Source organism: Ictidomys tridecemlineatus, chromosome 2, assembly GCF_052094955.1.
Source record: "Ictidomys tridecemlineatus isolate mIctTri1 chromosome 2, mIctTri1.hap1, whole genome shotgun sequence".
Lineage (NCBI taxonomy): Eukaryota > Metazoa > Chordata > Mammalia > Rodentia > Sciuridae > Ictidomys > Ictidomys tridecemlineatus.
The window spans coordinates 103,702,650-103,720,521 of NC_135478.1; the positions used below are offsets into that span (position 1 = coordinate 103,702,650).

General features: G+C 46.4%; 1 long non-coding RNA gene across 4 annotated transcripts in view; it reads left to right on the plus strand.

Moving 5' to 3' along the window:
• Positions 1-17,872, plus strand: part of LOC144375284 (uncharacterized) — a 66,939-nt gene that overhangs the window by 25,050 nt on the left and 24,017 nt on the right. Inside the window, exons 1-2 of one of the 4 annotated variants that reach the window (XR_013434910.1) lie at positions 1,400-3,402; positions 6,592-9,642. The exons of 1 other annotated variant lie outside the window; for it this stretch is intronic. This is a non-coding gene — a long non-coding RNA (uncharacterized LOC144375284). Of the gene's footprint in view, positions 1-1,399; positions 3,403-6,591; positions 9,643-17,872 lie in introns of those variants that run through there. 2 more of the 4 variants (XR_013434913.1, XR_013434912.1) reach the window with 2 other exon arrangements.

Genomic DNA, 17,872 nt, shown 5'->3' on the forward strand with positions numbered 1-17,872 from the left:
CCTGCTTCTGGTCACTTCTGGTCACGTAGGAATAGAAGAAAGGAAACCTAAAATGTATACATGGATAAGACACCCCCACTCCCCTGAGCACCAGCTCTGTGGGTTTCCTCCCCTCAGGAGGAGTTCTCTGCCTCCAACCTGTTCTGTTTCTTAAATAAAATTTACCTTTTTCTCTTGCCTCGGCATGCCTTGGGTATTTAACCTACAGCACTAGGGAAATGAGGACCTGATTCTCACTTTTAAGACCAGTATCAATGCGGAGCCTGGGTCGAAACTAAGAACTGAATACAAAGAGTGGATCACAAAATGTCCAGTAGCTGGATAATCAGTCAAGTGCAGCTTTGGAAAAGCCAATTTCTGTTGCTATGGTGAACACTTGTTTAAAAACAGTGGAAGCAGAAAGGATAGTAGCAGATGGACACTAGCCATTGGACACTGGGACAGAATGCTGTCCTGGCCCAACTGCATTGCCCCCTCTTCATGCTTTCTCTGAAAAAAAAAGCAAGCAATTTCCCTAAGGCCACTCTGTTCCTCTCCTGGCTAACATCAACAGGATGTGCTACCTTCCTTGCCAAAACCCCCTGTTTTCTGCAGGGCTATCCCCAGGGCCTCCATGCCCATGAGAAGAACCCAAGTTACCCCAAAGTGGGGCTTTTGTGACTTTACACAGGCCAAAGACTCCAGGATTCAGAAGACAGGATAATTAAAAGCAAAGACCACTGACCCTAAAATTGGATGCAGTCCTGCTGTCAACCAAAAGAGGTTGTACCTGGGTGGGACTCTGGATACTTCTCTCAGACCCTCAATACAACTGGAAAACTAAGGGCCATGTGGTCACCTTCCTCTCTGAGAGGATCCACTCTCACCCTTGAGATAAACTGTGCTAGACTTTTACTAAGTTTTAGGTCTTGCCTAAATTTTCTTTTCATGCAAGAGCACAAGAATTGATAACAAAAAGCAATGTTCTGTAACAGAATGATAGGAAATTGTATTACATTTCCTAATGTTATATTATTATATATTAATAGATACATTATTATACATTAATATATAGACATCTATGTACATGCACATCAGATATATCTATGTGTACATTATATTGTTATATTTTGCTTGAAACAAAACACTTAGATTTCCCAGTAAAATATCTAATCCAAGATAGAATTTTACAATCAGAAAAATTCTGTTTTGAAAATGAGACGCAAAGTTTACTAGAAAATTTGGGGATGCTAGCCTCTGCCAGCAGCATATGTGAAACCCCCGGAAATCCACCGAATACAAAGACTGGCCAGGATGAATGGAGGAGACACTGCCCAAAGTACCTGAAAACTTCAGCATGTTGATCTTGAGCTGAGACTAAAAGCTAAAGGGCTGGAGGAGGAGCGGGGGGGGGGGGGGAGCAGACAGCAGAACCAAACTAGGAACAGTCTTCCTTAAGGAAACCAAATCATTGCCCATAAGAACAAAGAAGGAAAAGAATTGGGAAAATAGGTTGTTACTTCTGTCCCCTGGAGAAGGCTCAGTGACTTAAAGGGACAAAAAGCCAGGCAGGAACAAGGGAGTCCAGTGAAGTTCCAATGTAAGCTTGGGCTAGATGTCTTCCTGCCCCACCATTCCATGGTGGGTCTGGGCAGAGAGCTGGGGCATCCTTGAAGATCAAAACTGAGGAAGGATGTCAAGCAGGTAGGATCACTCAGTATTTAATCTGGATTGGATTCCTTTCTTTATACCCAAATTCACTAGCAAAAAATATATCAGCTTTTATGAGAATCCTTTGTAGACATACTACTTAATACTTTCTCCTTTTATTTCATGTGGGAAGTGGGGTATAAAGGGCAAAAATTAACATTTCAAAAGTAGGGACAACCCTCCCTTGCCTTTTTGGTGGTTGCTTAGCAACAACTTGTCTTTATCTTGGTCTGAGGTCTACTTTTTGCTCAGTGAAGGACATTCAAAAAGGTGCTAAAAGATAACAAGCCACACACCCTGAATGTTTTGCTTGGAATGTGGCCATTCACACCTTGACCTGCATCCCATGGCCACATCTAATCACAATGAGGGAAGGCATCAAGTCAAAAGTCAATGGAATGAAATGTATGTGCTGTCTGCTGCCAAGAACAAATAATCTAACTACCCATGGTAGTTAGCAATCATTAGCTTCACTGTCATCACCACCATCAATCACCATTAACTTCATCATCATAATCACCACCATTCCATCATCCTCACCACCATCATCGCCATTACCATCATTATCATCACCAACTTAATCTCCAATGTCACCATCATCCTTACCACCATCATCACCATCATCATCACAACCATGACCATCATCACCACACTATCACCATCACCATCACCATCTTCATCTTGTCACCATTTCCTCAGTGGAAGAAGATACCATAATTGAAAGAACAAACAAGGCTTGTCATCAGAGAAAATGCCCATTTTTTGAGGAACAGCTCTGCTTATTTATAGAGCTGGGGGTGGTTTGACTGTTATGACAGTTTAACAGTTTAATGGTTTGACAGTTGGCATGGGGTGCTTTCTGATTGGTGGGTAAGGATCATGGGAGCCAGCAGGACTCACCATTGGATGGCTCTTCTCAGGGGATGGGGAAGTTAGTCTTTGGAGCTGGGGCGATTCCCAACATTAGTAACCACTCTTTTTCTCTAAATCACATTCATTTCCAAGATTAGCTTTTCTGATAACCACCTCCATTCCTTAACCATTGTCTCAAATGCCACCATTTTTCACAAAACCTGGGCACTTGCTTATTTCCTCTGGCACTCTGTGTGGCTTAGATCATATGTCCCTGTCGTATATTAGATTTGTGACTGAGTTTAATTTGCCTCCTTTCACTGGTGAGCTTTTAAAGGTAGAGTTGACTGCTCACTCATCTTTGTGAACCATGCATGCACATCTTAAATCCTAAATTCTCTGTTCAAAACAGTAACACCATGTTAAATTCTAGATTTAAGGTGGAAAATTCAGAGTTTGTGTTTTTACCTATGGAGTGGAAAATGAGGATTTTAAACAGCAAGTGTGGTTCATGCTGCTTATGAACACAGCTATGCTTTCTTCAGCTTCTTATTTTTTCCTCCCCCACAAATAAATACTTAAAATCTTTAAAAACATTTTCCAATGATGCAAAACCATGCCATCCAACCATATTACTGTGTGGACATGTATTTTACTAAATGCAAATGTACAAAGGGTACTGCACTTGAGGCTATTAATAGCCACAATCTTCTCTACTTCCTTTTAACTCCCGGGATTAACCTCATCTCCAGCATTGATCAAAAACACCTCATGTTAGCCAGCAGCCACCCAAACCCCATACACTCATCATCAGAAGACAAATGGATGACCCCGTCTGCAACAGAGGGACAATGAATGCTGGTGAGTTGCAAACACACATAAGTGTATTTATTTATTTTTTTTAGAGAGAAGAGAGAGAGAGAGAGAGAGAGAGAGAGAGAGAGAGAGAGAGAGAGAGAGAGAATTTTTAATATTTATTTTTTAGTTCTCGGCGGACACAACATCTTTGTTGGTATGTGGTGCTGAGGATCGAACCCGGGCTGCACGCATGCCAGGCAAGCGCGCTACCGCTTGAGCCACATCCCCAGCCCATAAGTGTATTTTTAACCATATTGAAATTCATAGCTACAAGATACCCAGAGACCACGAATGTAGCACTGTGCATAACTTCCTCTGTATAAATGCAAGCACCCTCCCGTCTTCGGTCAGGAATCAGCAACCTCTTTCATGCTGCCAGGTTCTACCTCTCCTAGGTCCCCTCAGAGACTCTCCAACCTGTGCTACTGCCTCTTTCCCACCAGGGGGATGTCAAAGCCCCTCCAGGAATGCTCTTGTTGATGGTAGACCTGATAACTAGGCCAACAGATAGTTCTAATCATGAACTGATAATGGAATAATACACAGGCTGATGAGCAGTGCAAACCCCATTGTTTGCTTTAATGGAAAGTTCATACTGCTCTTCAGGAGCAGAATGCTACTCTTGGCAATGCCCGAGAAGGTCCCTCCCCAGCTGGCCGTGGTCATCCAGATCTGTGTGTGTCTAGGTGTGTACAGGCCAAGCAGAGCAGGGCTTAGGGTGAGGCCAAGCACAGGGTCAGATTCTGCCCTTGCCTACATTTTTGAGGTTTTGTTCTTCTAAGTTAATTGTTCATTCAATTTGATTTTTAACCTACTATATAATGGTACTATTTATCTAGATGAGGGAGTTTTTGACACGCCTTTTACTTTGGGGCCTGGGCCTGGTTGCTCATCCCCACTGCCCCTTGCCCTGCTGTCTTGTCCTGGCCTGAGTGCCAGGTGTGGCACTGAGTGTCCCTCACACCTCGTCTTGTGTCCATTAGTCACAGCAGTGTGTGGGAGACACAGTGGGCAGCAGCTGGACCCTCATGTCTTCCTGGAGAGGCTGCCAGGGGGAAGCGCACCTTGAGCTGTCTGTGCTGAGAGGAAGGGGCCTGGCTCCCAGGTCCCCCTCCTGGGTCCCTTCTGACCACACTCATTGCGCCAGGTCAGAATCTCCCTCCTGGCCACTGGTCCAGTGTGTAGCTCTGGGTGGCCTCCATGTGCTGACCTCAGATGGATGGGGGTGGGTGGCATGGAAGGAGCAGGAGGTGGGGCATGTCTAGGTGTTCCTGAGGTGACCTAGGGGGAGGCTGGGACTCCTCAGGAAGCCGCTGTTGGAGCCCTGCAGGCACAGGGTGGTGGGGAAGGATATGATGATATCTTCTCTAAAGTTCTCTGCTTTGGTTAATGTGTGTGTGGCCCAGTTTCCAACTGTGATCTACAGTTTTGTGGTGGGCTGACTCTGGCTCCTCCTGGAATCTTGCCTGTGAGTGGAAACAGACCAAGGACTGTGCTAACCTAGGCCAGCAGGTCAGGGAGAAACAGCCCCATGAGGATTCCCTGGAAAGGGGCCTCTGGAGATTGTCACATGTGTCCTCTCTGGCCCCTCCTGTCCCCAGCTGAGGTTGCCCCCACTTTATCATGTGTCCCTGCAACCGAGCAGTCACAGGAGCAGGGTCCCTTAGAGGTCAGAGGTGGGGGGAGCCAGCTCCTGCTTAGCATGTTTAGACCCCTCCTCCCCCATCTCCTTGGCCTGTTCCTAGGGAAGTCCCTAAGGAAGATTACACTGCAGCTGACACTTGCTTGATGATGCATGGGTCACGCAGGAGTGCCTGGACCACTTCTCCCATGGGCTTGTGGAGACCCGTGACCAGCACTCCAGCCCTCTGGCCCCCAACGTTGCTGTCTCCACTGACCCAAAGGCGATGACCACTGGCTGTGACCTGGACATGGAGGATGGGGCTGCCATGCTGTGGGGTTCACAGACAGGCGACTCAGCATCTCTTTATGTCACCCGCAAAACACTGGCTGGAGGAGGGGCTGGGGCCATTTTAAATGTTAAAATTGATTCAAACCTCAAAGCTGAAATGCTGAGACACTTCTGTGCAAGTATGAAAGTTGATGAGAAGATCCTCATGTCTGCCCCGCACTGAGGAGGGAGGAGAAGAGGGACTGGGCGGGAGAAGGGAGCTGAGATGCCCAGGCAGGTCCTGAAACCCACCCATGCTCAGGAGTCTCTTCCCAGCAGAAGTGTCAGATGGCCAAGAGCTGGAAGAGGGGGAGCCGGGGAGCGCACTCTCATGAGCGAGTGAAGACTTCATTAGAACTTCATCTGAGAAATGAGGTGGCTGGTTCTCAAGTCTGCCTCCAGCAAGCGAGGCTCCGTCCTGCCGAGTGCCTGGTGGCAGTGGCCTGGGTCGTCTCTGGGAGGAAACCAGAGTGCCATTTTAATTCCTTGTGACTGGGGGAGTCACTCACATGGGAAGCAGTGTGGGGTGGCTGTCAGCTGCTCCAATGAGCAATGCCTGGGATCGGCCATGCCCGTCCTTCCCATCTACTCTTTTAAACCCAAGAGGGGGGTAAAATCTGGACCATTTGATGGTCCAAATTATGTGCTCTCCATCTGTCACGGAGCGATGGTTTAATGCGATCCTTGCGCTAGGCATGCATTGAAGCCACTAGGGGTGGAGTCGTCACAGTGCTTTGCTCTCCCGGGTGAGTGGCCACTGGGCGGGGCTATGGGTATAACACGGGAATGGTCTGGGCGCTGACGTTGGCAGGGGTGCCGGGGAAGGAGGGATGTCTCTGGGCTGGAAAACAGTTAATTGTACTTACACTTAGTGAAGGAAGCTTGGCGCTTTCACAGGGCCATTTCCCAAGTGGACAACGAGGTGCTGACACTTCTGGTATGTTCTCCATATGAACATCCAGCCCATGGTGGCCTAGAGCAACCTCTCCTGCCACAGGAAGTGGAAGAAGTCAGCCATTCATTTTTGCACACCATGTCACGTCTGCTTCTGGTGGCCTTTCATTTGAACTGTCCACTTTCCCATCCTGGAAAGACAACTCAGTGTGCCTAGCGGGCAATACTCTGGGTTTTGCACTTTTAGGATCTTGGGGAAGTTATCTAAACCTTGTCTGTCTTCTCCACTCGAGTTAAAGATTTTGAAATTTCACACTTCAAATCTCATCTCCTTTGTGAAACCCTAGATGCTGCCTTTTGATGATAACAGAATATTCAACTGGAAGGTTTTCAACAAGAAAGATAATGATTTTACATGCCAAGAAGGCTGGGCAGTTTCTGACTTGGTTCATCGGTCTCCCAGGTCCCAAGGACCCGAGCTCTTCTCGTCCTTCTACTACACCCATGGTGTATTGGTTGATCCTGTGTATTTGTCTTCTCTTCTCATGGTCACAAGATAGCTGTCAAAGCTCCTCACATCACATTCTCATCTATTTATATTCTGAAGCAGAAAATGAAGACAATATTTTACTTTGTTCCCTTTATTTATTTATTTATTTTTGTGTGTGTAAAAGCTTTATAGAATCCTCCATCAGTGTCTTCTTCAGTCACATTGGATCACATGGCATTTACTTCTATATTCAACAACTATTATGGGATGTGGGATGTGTCACCAAGGAGAAGAGGCCTGTTGCAGGCCAGGCCCTGGGAAAGACCTTTTATTCCTGGTCTCTCTGGAGAGAGATCACCAATTAAACTGTATCAGTCAACATCTTCACTGTGAATTTACTCCAGCCACTTACTTCTGGAAGCATCTGAGGTTCTGATGGGGTGAGGGAAGGGATTGGGAGCAGTAAAACAATAAGGGGTCAGGGGTGCAAGCCCAGGCCCTTCAGCTGCTGGATGGGAGGATGAGGAGGTTCAGAATTACTGCCCAAGACTGTCCCCCATCCAGCACACAGGACTGCTGTGTTCGGCAGGTACAAAAATGGTCTTGAAAACATTCACTTGAACTTATCAGGAGCAATCCCACAATTAGAGAATCCAGATTGATATCTGATAAAGAGAGGCAGCAGGAAACAGGGGGCAGCATCCTGGGGTAGCACCAGGGGACGTTCAGCGGGGCCTGGGCTCTGGGGGACCCACACCTGCTCCTCAGCCCTTCGTTTCCTGGTCCTGAAACTCAAGCTGGCCTGGCTCCCTGTGGGGTGCAGCTCTGGGCTGGATGAACCCTCCATGAACAGGAGAAAGGAGGCAGGAGGGGCATTTGGAGCAGGCCCCGGGGAGCCCAGCCAGGATCCTGGCTCTCCACTGCTGGGGAGCTCCCAGTCTCTGGGCCAGGGAGGAAAGTGGCACTGCTCACAAAATCGACATCAGTGACATTTGTGCCATGCCCTGTGACATTCCTTGACCTCAGCATTGATCCTCATGACCCTGTGGGTGGGCCTTCCTGATCCCCATTTTAGAGATGACGAGGCGGATCCACATCCACTTCGCTGAGGAGGACTCAGGGCCCCACAGTGTGGCCTTTGGCCCCGAGGTGCTGCCCAGAACCTGTGCTAGAGACAGAGTCAACATGGACTTCAGACTCTGAGCTCAGACACATAGCTGAGGCCCCTGAAGGGTAGGGGATCCCAGTGTCCCCATCAGTTCTGCTCTGGAGGGTGAAGGGCATCAGAATCTGGTGCAGGGTGTCCTGGCCAGAGGGCACCCACTGTGCAGAGAGCAGGAGCAGTGTCCATCTCATAGTTGTGATGACCCATGGTCTCCACATAGCCTGGGGTGGCCGCATCTCTCTTCAGGTTATGAACCCATCGCAGTTCATGTGTCCTGATGTCCAATTCATGACAGTTAAGAGGGTCATGTTGTAAGTTTGCTGACTAAATATGTGGTGAGCAGAGCCAAGTGAGCAGGAGCAGAAGGCCAGAACATTACAATGGCTTAAAGCAAAATAAACACAGGGACAAACATAAAACCAGGTCCCCGCTTGTGTCCACCCAGAGGATAATGAAGGTTCTTCACTATCAAGTCCCTGAGGGAGTTGGCTTCTAGCCTCCATCAATCTTATTTAAATTATTGTAGCTACAAGACGGTAAAAATCAAATTTCTTTTCAAAATTTAATAGTTCAAACTTTAATAAACACGTTCGTTCTGGGTCCCTTGGTCCTGAAGCACTTGGCTGACTGGGCAGCCCCTGGGACTTCTTTGGCCAGGACGTGGGCCTTGCTGCAAGCAGAGGGGCTCGGCTTCCTCCTTGGTCAGGTGGTGCTTGTTGTCCTCTGAGGTGCTTGGAGCTGGTGTTCCTTCCAGAAGGACTGGCTCTCTTTTCTTGGAGACTCGACTTCCAAAACAGCAAGGGGACTATGTGATCCTGTGCCCTCTGTGAGCACCTTTTTGTGTGAGGGAATGCGCATATGTGGAGGCAGGGATAAGCGTGTGCATGCACACCTGAGGCTCACCCCTGCCCACACAGCATGCCTACCTCATTTCCTGCGTGGGAGGCTGAAGTCTCAGGATCTGATATTTGAATCCCCATTTCACAGCTGCCAGGGAAAGGCCAGCACAACTGCAGAGTCACAGAGGCCCCGTGACATAGTCCTCTGGCTGGAAAACCCCAGCTGCCCCTGCAGGTTGCTCCTCAGGGGCGCAGCTGAGCATCTGTGGCTGGGGCTCTCGGGTGGCCTTCTCCCAACGTTGCCGCCCAAGGTACAGATGCAGCCAGCACACATTTGTGTTTCTCATCAGGTCTGATACCTGCTCCCCATTCTGGTCTGGAGACCCAGTTTCCCTGGGCTGAAAATGAACATTAGTAAATGTTGGAACTGCAAAACTTCCTCTCCTCAAAACGAAATTGTTCTCCTGGATAGTGGGAAGAACTGAGAAAGAACTGAGAAAGAGTGTTTTAGGCCAAAACAGTAAGTTTTGGCTGTTGCTGCAACTCCCTTGAAATAGTGAACTGGAGGTCTAGTAGCCACCAACTTGTGCCGCAGTCTCACACTGTGGGTCCTCTGTCCCTTTAGCAACAAATTTTAAGTCAAGAAATCTGTATGTCCTTAATCACAGCCTCCAACGTCTCAAACATCTCCTAAACAAAAGTCAGTATGGCAGCAGAGAGCAGAGCCTCCAGGAGGTGTTCCAGGTGACACCGAGCAACGATGACAAACCAAGGCCAGTGAGCAAGACCTGCCACCGCTGGGGACTCTGGGGTCTTCTTCAGACTGGCTTGGAGAATTTGCGGAAAGTTTCCACACCAAGCGCCCAGACTTTCCTCCCGTGGCTTCCTGGGGATTATCCTAGAGGTAATTTCAGTTCTCTCCTGTAGGTCCTAGAACGTTCTAGAAGCCTGCGTCCCCACACTGTCTCTCCCTCTTTCCTCCATGTGGCATTTACTAATCATTAGCATTTTAAGCAACACTATTGACTTTTGCTATATCCATCATAATACCACATTACAATATAGAATGTTTATGTTAATTCGAATTATCCCCCAACACACTCACTTTGCTTAAATGCATGTATTTTAAGAGAAAATGACATCTACACTGCAAATTACCCACCATTATCACTTCTCTAAGAGGACAAGTATGACATAAAAGCAGCCTTGGCATAAAAGCATTGTATTTTGATTATTTTAAATTTTGCATTTATTTTCTGCTTGACAAATAATAATGGTACCTATTCATGGGGTCAGGGTGACAATTTGGCATGTGTCTATTCTGTGCAACAATGGACTCAGGACCTTAGGTCATCTGTCACCAATTTATCCTGGGCTTGTGATGAGGACTTTGGAAATCCTCCCGATGCTCTGACGGTAGCGTAGGGTGCTGCTAACTGTAAGCACGTGGCGTCCGAGTGCAAGCTGTGTCTCTGTGCTGTGAACTCCTGTCTCCCTGTCTTTCCCTGACCCATAACCTTCCCAGCCTGTAGTAACCACTGTTCTGCCCTGTGCTTCTATGACTCAGCTTTCTCAGAGCCCAAGTAGGATTAGAAGCAAGCAGTATTTGCCTCTGCATCTGGTTTATTTCGTGGAGCCTTATGATCCAAATTGCTGTAGATGATAGGATTCTACTCTCCTTTATTGGTGACTAGTATTCTGTTGTGTATCTATCACATTTCCCTTCCATTCACCTGTCAGTGGACATTTAGGGGATTCCATTTGTTGGCTGTCCTGAATAGTGTCACAGTAAACATGGGGGTAGAAACATCTGTTTGATGTACTGACAGCGCATCCTTTGTATGGATGCTTCGTAGTGGGATTGCTGGATCATGTGATAGTTATGTTTAAAATTTTTGAACATAGATTTTACTGTCTGCTTGAGGTTTCAGAGCAGAAATACTTGTTCTGAGGCTAAAATACCTCTGACTGCTTCCTCTCAGTATAAGGGAGGTGAATGTCGGGAGGAGCTTACTGAGACTTGCCCATTGTGTATCTGAAAATAGCCACTTCATGGTTGCTCTCCTGATGTTACCAGCTTCAGTTCAAGCACACAGAGAACCATTTGCCTTACTGTGAGCAGCCCCAGGAGCGGCATTCCTTGCTTTGTTTCTGACATCACTGGATGCCCACGGGGTGAGCAGCATCAGCCCCAAGAAATCGGTCATGATTGGCCAAAATGATCATAGGATCTCATCCCCCTGGGTAAGTGATCAGGGTAGGGATGGAGCACAGATCTCAGCTCTGGCTACTAAGAAGCACGGAGAGGCCCTCTTCGAGTTGTTGCAAGCTTTGTATTCCAGAATAAAAGCAAAGGCAATGGGAGGAAGACTGTGCTTTCTTTACTTCTACCCTCTTTAAGTCTGCACAGTAAGGAGGTGATGCCTGGAGTCCTGGCAGCCATCATGGTACTCTGAGTAAGCACTGTGCTGAGGTTAGAGGGCTGGAAGGGTGGAGACAGCCTGGGACTTTGGTGACACCTCTGACTTTCTAAACCAATATGGAACTCACCTCCAACATCTTATTAAACAAACAAACATTCCTAAGGCTTCAGGACTTGCTTAGGAAATGACTGCCGTTCCATTCCATTCATTCATTCATTCATTCATAAAATACCTACTGATCACCTACTCTGCCTAAATCACCACCTGCTGTTGGAATACAACAGCTACAAGTCAGACATGATCTTTGCTATGGTCTGTATAGCAAAGGCTATACAGGCTGTCATTGTATCTTCCTGCCCCCGCTGCTGATGTGGAGAAGAAAGAAAGTGACAACTACTCACTGTGCAAAGGCTGTCTTATTAGATTTAAACAGCTCCAGCTAAGAGGGGGATCAGACAAGGATGGCACAGAATAAAAGAAGTTTGAAAAGGAAAGGACAGGGCAGGACAGAAGCAGCAGCTGTGACCCTCATCTCCTGACAGCTCCATTATAGCCTCGCTCCTTTTCCAGATGGGGCTTCAGAGGCAGGAGTCCCTCCCCAGGCTGGAACATCCACCAGTGGGTGAAAAGGACATGGCAGTGAGCTACCCATCAGGACCCATGGATGGAGGCAACCAAACCTGCAGGCAGGTGATCACCCAGGACTCCCTCTGTGTGTCCAGAATCGGTTTCCACCATCAGGAACAGTGTGGCCCAGAGGAACACCATTTAAGAAGCTCTGCCTCTGTGTTTTCATGATTGTTTGTAGGACTGGCTAACCTTTTCTCTAGGTTTTGTTTCCTCTGGGGAAGAGGGTGTTTCCTTTGGGGAAGAAAGGAGGTTATTGGCTGGGGCACTTCTGTGGGGTGTGTGAACGCAGAAAATTGAGGCTGAACAAGAAGGGACGCAGACACAATTCCCAGACAGGGCTGCTGGTTTGTTTTGACAGTTTTGTGGTTTATCATAACTGCCTGCTGCAGCGAATACCTGTATTTATGTTCAAATTGAATGGGCAGGACAGAGCACTCAGGAGCCAGCAATTTTTTTGCTGTAAATAGAGGACAGCACAGACATCTCAGACTTGTAAAGGTGTCTGCATGGTGGATCGACAACACAAAGAATTTGGGGAGAAATGTATCAGAAATGAGACCCATCCTAAATGAAAACTGCTGGGGATGGGAGGCTCCTATCATTTATCAGGTTAGTTAGAGACGGAAAGGAGGCTGCGAGGTTTGTTCTGTTCCTGCAGCGTGGCTGGTGAAATGAGAAGGGATGTCAGGGGAGTGCTGGGCTGGCTGCCTCTCATTTCCTCCATCTTCTGATATTGCTGGGAGGATTCTACCAGCACAGGGCTAGAAATAAACATTGCACTCATTTAACATGGGAAACAAAAGCAAAGTTATGAGTCAGAGGTATTTTAGTCTCAGAACAATAACTTGATGGATCCAGTCAAATGCAACTGACTCCAACAGCAAGACATACGTTTTATCTGCATGAATCACAGCCACACTACAAATGGACCCTATGGTGTGCTGAGCTAGAGGCAGACAACTGGTAGACCCAATGCCCTGGCCCCTGGGTTTGTGTATTGAAACTGTCCTGGACTTCTTTGTGGTCGTTGGTGAACTGACATGGATGACAGATACTCTGAGATATTTCCAGGGTCCCCCAGTTAATCTACAGGAGGCTAAAATTTCACTTATGCGCTAAGATTGAAATGCCCACCAGCCACTGACTGGACCCATATGTGTGCCTTGGGGCAAATGTGGAGGCAATTTGCTGAACGTTAAAAGTACAATCGATAATGTTTCCACATGCACAATAGCACTTAGAGGAGCATCTGGGACCGAGCCACCTCACATCTGTCCAACCACAATTATTCAGATGTGATGGGCCCGATGGGCCTGTGGATATGGCCACATGTCATCCCGGGTGGAAATTAAGTCAGAATTTTGCCCAAGAGAGATTTCTGCATAGATAATGGCTCAGATAACATAGTCTGGTTTTAGAAGGCACACAGAATGGAAATGAGAACATGTAAAGTTAAAAAAGAATGGTTTTCAGTTCACAAAGACCCCACCCACCCCCCTGGAGAGCCCATTCCCTCATCCAAGGCCAGGATTCTTCACTTCCCCTAGAACTTGAGCCACTTCTCAATTTGCCTGTGAGTTACGGAGTTTGAGTTTCTCTAGAAGGGATTTCCCTCCCCGCCAGGAACAACTTGAGAACATCAGAAGGTGAAGTCAGGTACATTATTCTGGGACATATGATAGATCTTCTCGTGGTTCTGTAACGCTAAAAATAAAGGCAAAACTCTGTAGTGCTCTTTATTTTGATTTCTGACTTCATTGTAGACCAGTGTTTTCCTTCTGCAACCACTTGCCAAGTGATTACCTAAGGATTTCAGGTGGAAGACCCCGTTAGCCTCCCAAGCCAGAGATGTTATGACATGTCCCTAAGGGAGGGAACCGGAAGATCTCAGCTACCTCAGTATCCAGCTTCCCGATCTTCTCAGTCCATAAGACTCAGGTCCACAATGGCAGACTCTCCATGGGGCCCACACAGATGCTTCCAGAAGCCTAAGGAAAGAAACTAATGTTGTTGGGAGGCTGAGAATGCAGAGCTGCTGCTGAGGATTTAGGAAGTATCCTGAAGTGCCACCCACTGGGGGCAGGTGGGTGGTAGCCTGCTACAAGTAGACTGTGGCACCCAGAAGCAGCTCTTCATTTCACCCTAATAATGTGAGTCTATTATAAATTCAGTATTCAATGAAAGAAAGCAACCTCAGCCTATGCTTCATGGTTTCCCTTAAGTAAATATATTTAAAAGGAAACTTTCCTTCACTACCAGGAAAAGAAAACTTAGTATCTCATCCCAGACAATGATTAAATCTCTCCCTTAGATAATACTAAACCCTATTCAGATCTGGTTACCTGTGGAAGGCCTCAGCCTGTGACCTGCTTTCCCTTGTGAATTGAAGATTTTCTAGTGGAAGAGAGGCTTTACAGAGGTAGCACTGGAATCAAAAGACTTTCTCCTTGGAGTCCCAGGAGTCATTGAAAGGGAGCTGCTAGGGAAATTGCCTAATGAGTCACTTTTTAAAAAGTCATGAACTGTGATAGCAACTGGAACTGCTCACACACTCCACAGCACTGCGAGGCCAGCATTTTATGGAACAGAGTGGATGTGGCTAGTTGAGACACTCCGTAATTAGTTCCTGAGCAATAAGGTGACTTGGGACAAGGTTCTCTCTCATAACTCATTCTTCTCTAATAAAGTCCCTTCCTTGTCAGACTTCAAATCAGGCTTCTTCAAGTGTTGGAGAATTGCTTTCAATCTCCAGATCATTGTACTGTATAAAATATTCTAAGACTCATTGCAAAAAAAAAGTCTTTTCAAAGCAGTTAGATTGAGTCTTGTGGGTTGAACTTACTGACTTTTTCTAATGAATGCGATTCAGTGGAAGTAATAGAACATCACTTCTGACATGGATATAAAAATACTGTGGTTTCTGTTTTGAGGGCTCATTCCTTCAGTTGCTCACCCTGAGGAAATCCAGGTGCCGGGTTGTGAGCTGCACTGCGGAGAGAGCAAGAGTCTCTGAGCCCAAGGAGGTTTCCGGGCCATAGGCAATGGGGAACTGAGGTCCTCGGGGCAACAGCCTGTGGGAAAGGAGCCCGCTGTAATACTGAGGGATTTTGTTGACCCTTCAGGTGAGATTTGACCCATGGTCAGTGGCATGGCTTTGCCTCCAGTGCCCTGAAGTCAGAAGAGCTCCAGAAAGCAGTCTGTGATCACTGACCCAAGAAACGGAATGTGTGCTGTGTCAAGTTGCTAAGGCAAACAGGAAGGGCAGTCACCAAACACAGAACACATGGCCTCTGATCACACAATGCAGAACACTCACCTTTGACCTCACCTGCAGAGTTTCTTTTTTATGTTTAATTTACATCTTCTTTTTTTCCCCTAAGACAGATGCCCCTATAAAAACAGGGACTTCCGGCATGTAGCTCTCTTGCAGTCTGTACAGCCGTCTTATTGACTGCAGTCAGTGTCCTCAGAGATACCTGTGTCTCTTTATGTGACTGCGTTAACTTGGCAATTTATCACCGAAAATAATGTGCTTGCTTTTTTTTTTAGAGGGAGTTAGAGAGGGAGAGACAGAGAGAGAGAGAGAGAGAGAGAGAGAGAGAGAGAGAGAGAGAGAAAACTTTAATATTTATTTTTTAGTTATCGGCGGACACAACATCTTTGTCTGTATGTGGTGCTGAGGATCCAACCTGGGCCGCACGCATGCCAAGCGAGTGCGCTACCGCTTGAGCCACATCCTCAGCCCCAATAATGTGCTTTTAAATTACTTTTATTTCTTATAAGATGCAAAGTCAATACTGTTGGGCGGAACCCCTTTCCTTTTCTCTCATTGCCCCATTTCTCTCTTTCTTTTCCTATTTATCTTTCCCTGTGGTTGGATCCTGAAAGTAATCACAGGACTTTGTGGGAAATTGAATTCTAAAGCATTTTTAAAAATAGCACTTTTCTAAGTTTCTCCTGATAAAATGGCAGAGCTTTTAACTAGTTGTTGATGGATTCAGAAGTTTTCTCTTAGGACTACTCTTTGATGTGTTCTAGAAAGAGTTGGTCATGGCAGGAGCCAGAAGATGAAGCTCAGTAGTGGAGCACTTGTCTCACATGCATGAGGCCCTGAGAGCTATACCTAGCATTGAAAAAACAAAACCAGAGTCAATAATAGAATGAAGAATTTTAATAATTTTCAGCTTACATAGCAGAGTTAAGAAGAAGTAACAACTTTTACAAATAAAAATGGAATCTACACATAAATGTGTATATACATTCACACGAATGATCTTTAGTATGGAAATCGCATTTACCTAAAACATTAAGTATTAGCCAGTGGATGTGTGCAATTAACTCTGCTGTTTCCAAGACAGGCATTCCATGTCCCATGCTTCCACAAGAGTCCTCGTAACTTAGTAGTGAATTAAGAACTAAAAAAAAAAAAAAAAAAAACAAAAAAAACAAAAATGAACGTTAAATCAGGAAGGATGATGACAATGACAAGAACTTTCATGGAGATGTCTAGACAGTGACCATTCACAGCTTCCTGGGACCCAGCAACAGATTCATCACCTGAACCCCTACCTCCCCCTGCCCACAGGGTGGGTCACAGGGACACATGCTTCTCCCCATAGGACGTTTTGGGACAACCACAAGATTCCATTATTGTTCATTTGCCTCCTGTCTGTGCATGCCGTCACTCCCTGCTGATGGGAGCAAGAGAAGGGCTGTTTTCCCTGCACACATTCATTGGCTGCAAACCTGAGAAATGTGATAGATGAGCTTGTGAGAGTTTCCTTGGAGATGACACGTATGTGGTTCCTAACCCCTCTCCTCCAAGGACGGCTCGGCTTATTCTCCCCTATATCCTGACAACAATTTAAAAGGCAATGCTCATAATAAGTAGTTTACTGAGTAGTTACCATGTGCCAGTAATTCCTTTAAGAGCTTTGTATTTACACATTTCATTTTAACATGGAAACAGCCCTGCAAAGCAGTAATTCTGTATCCCCCCAGATACTGACAAAGAAGCAGGGAAAATCTTCATGACTACTCATGCCATATGGCCAACAGGCCACAGAGGGACTCCTGAGCCCTGTTCACATATTTCCAGACAAAATATAGCCCCTTCTCTGTTCTTGGAAGAAAACCTGACCTTGTACTTGGGCTTGGATGCTGGAGCAGACTGCTAGGCCAATACCTGTCTATCACTCATTAATGTGCGATTTTGCCCCTTAGATTATCACCTGTAAATGAAGAATAATTGAGATCAACTGTGAATACCTGTCACATAGTAAGGACTACATAATTATCACCATCACCATCACCACTACCACCACTAGTATCATCATGGTCATCACCATCACCATCATCATCACCACCACCATCATAACCATTACCATCACCATCATCACCACCACCATCATAACCATTACCATCACCATCATCACCACCACCATCATGATCATCAATATTACCATCACTATCATCTTCACCACCACCATCATGATCATCACTACCACCACCATCATAACCACCACCATTACCATCATCATCATCACCATTATGATAATCACCATCAGCAGGAGCATCACCACCATGATCATGATCATCAATATTACCATCACCATCATCATCACCACCACCACCATCATAACCATCACCATCATGATCACCACCATCATGATTATCACTACCACCACAATCATTGCCATCATCATGTTTATTTTTCTCCTTCTCAGATTTACTACACTAAATTGTTCAAGTGATACTGTCTTAATTCATGCTGCCATGACAAATCACTGTAGACTTGGTGGCTAAAATGATAATCACTTCTTTTCTTACAGTTCTGGAGGCTGGAAATACGAGGCCAGGCTGCTATCATGGTTCAGTCGTGGTGAGGGCTCTTTTCTAGGTGGCAAGCTTCTTCTTGCTGTGTCCTCCCATGGAGGAAAGAGGGTGAGCTGGCTCTCTGCCTCTCCTTATGAAGATGCTGTGCTTATCAGGAAGGCTCCACCTGTTCACCTCCCACATCCCCACTCCAAACAATCACAGTGGGGCCAGGACTCCAACAGATGCTGGGGGACACAGCATTCA